Raw genomic sequence first — 2,245 nt, forward strand, 5'->3', positions numbered from 1 at the left:
ATGTAGTCTATTTGAGTTCACGAGTCCTTGTCCGAATATAATATTTTTTTATACTAATTGTGACATCAACTTTCTATTTTTATACTAATTGATTTAATATTAAATTAGTAATTGGAGAGAAATATGATGCGGATATAGTGATTCAAATCGTAAGCCTCATGATCGCTAACACATATCACATGTCAGTTGACCTATATGTTTTATACTAATAAAATTCTTTATGTCGATTGATAACTCAGCTAATTAGGTGAAGAAATATGTTATGATCCTGAAAAATAAATAAATAAACAATTGGAATAGAGATCACTTCTAGGTTTAATAACTTAAGCGTGTTGTAATATTTTGAAGAAAAATAATTATAAATGTAACAAATGATACTATGATCTTATTAATTGATATGGTCTAGGTCTATCATTGATGTAGCACTATATATATGTGTGTGTCTATTTGTTATATTTAGAACTAAAAAATCCGTTGGGAGTGTCAAACATAATTTAAGGTCATGTTGAAGTAAATTTTCAAAATAGCAAATTGGTAAACTACAAATGGATCTTCCACATTTGTAGGGTTTTAACGTGTAAGGTGCATTTAGCCACAAGCGGAAATTACATTTGTCCAAAAACTTGAGGTGAAGGGAAGCGTGGCAGCGTGTCATCGTAATACGTTCGTTTTCGGATAGTATCGTCATGAATACCGTTTCTTCCTCAATCTGATTTGTAGGGTCGTGGTTTAAACCAAGAGTTTTTTTTCTATATATATATATAGAGGGTTTTTCAATCTTATTTTCTATAGAACCAAGTGCTCAACGATACATAATTTTGAACCACAACAAAATTTAAATTAAGAAAAAATGAAATCAGTTGTAATTTTTTTGATTATTCTTAGCATACTTGGTGCAGAATCCACATCTACATTTAAGGATTCCCTTACGGATACCAACCATGCGGTTGATCTTCATAAATTTTGTAAACTTGGTTGTGTCTTTTCTCTTTGCAGCAATGTTTCCACCCCAGAAAACCTGAGTGAGCTAATTTCTAGTACTCTTGTATTACCTATTTTATTCTTGTACATTTTTGGATGAAGCTAATATATATTTTAATCGTTTAAGTTTTTGGACTTTTGACGTCTCAATCTAAATGCTATTACATATAAGTAACCTCTTGTTTGGTTCTTTTCTTCTTCCGGCTTCTATAATATTGTTCCTTTCACATGGCTCTTTTGATTATACATATCTATGAATGTCACATTCTAGTTGTGATATTCTGGTCCACCTACAGCTAATTCACATCATCTTCTCTTTTCTTCCAAAAAAAAAAAAAAAGAGTTTTAGGTTAATGTGTTTTTTGATATTTCTTTTAAATTTTAAGCAGTAGTACTGCTGGCAAACATGTTGTAATGAAAATAATTCATAGAGGAAGACAATGTTTGCTATTGAGCATGAAATGTCATTAGAGATAATCCTTGTCATGACTAACATTCAATTAGAGTAGTATTCATATACAAAATTTGTATCTCGAACTCACAATCAACGAGAGATTAGTAGTAGTATTCATACTAAAATTTGGTCCGTTTCTTTATTAACTTTCTCTAGTTTCGTTGGACTATTATGTTTTCTTTAATTGTTTCTTTTTCTTTCTAAACCTGACAGATGTGGACAAAGTAGAAAGTTGTGTGAATGGGTGTGATCAAACGTGTAAGAAGAACTGATGCTAAAGAAAAGAAGATGAAGTATACTGAGAGGAGAAGGGAACAGGGATTGGCTTTCCAAGATATACTATATATGAATAAACAAAAATCAAGTGGTGAAAATTAAAACCATTGGTTTAAAAAGATTATTATTTCATATTTAAGCATATGTTTTGTTTTGATATAAATAAAGTTTCAAGTTTTTGCATGTCGTTAATTATGAGCAATGGGTAAAAAAGAGCCCTTTCTCTCTTTTAATGCTATACGAGAATTAAGTGTGTTTTGCCAGAATTTTTGCTTTACTATAGATTGTGTGTGTGTGTGTGTGCGTTTGTGGTTGAATTGGTGAATAAAGGTTAATAATCTCACAAACAAATTTTATTTCCTTGATTTGAAAATATTTCTAAGGCACCAATTATCTGTTTGAAGGTTGACGATCTAATCTCGGTCCACCTTATAATTGTTAAACTAAAAATTAATCTTAATTTGAAATAAGTGTTTTGGTTTTAAAAGATAGGATGGGTCAGTTGGATGCATCGAGCATTTTCACTAGGTGGAC

General features: G+C 30.6%; 1 long non-coding RNA gene across 1 annotated transcript; it reads left to right on the forward strand.

Annotated features, from left to right (window-relative positions):
* Positions 1-797: 797 nt before the first annotated feature.
* Positions 798-1,974, forward strand: LOC127151434 (uncharacterized). Its single transcript, XR_007824378.1, has 2 exons — positions 798-1,022; positions 1,649-1,974. It is a non-coding gene; the product is annotated as an uncharacterized LOC127151434 (long non-coding RNA).
* Positions 1,975-2,245: the final 271 nt, after the last annotated feature.

This window comes from Cucumis melo, chromosome 1 (genome assembly GCF_025177605.1).
Source record: "Cucumis melo cultivar AY chromosome 1, USDA_Cmelo_AY_1.0, whole genome shotgun sequence".
Lineage (NCBI taxonomy): Eukaryota > Viridiplantae > Streptophyta > Magnoliopsida > Cucurbitales > Cucurbitaceae > Cucumis > Cucumis melo.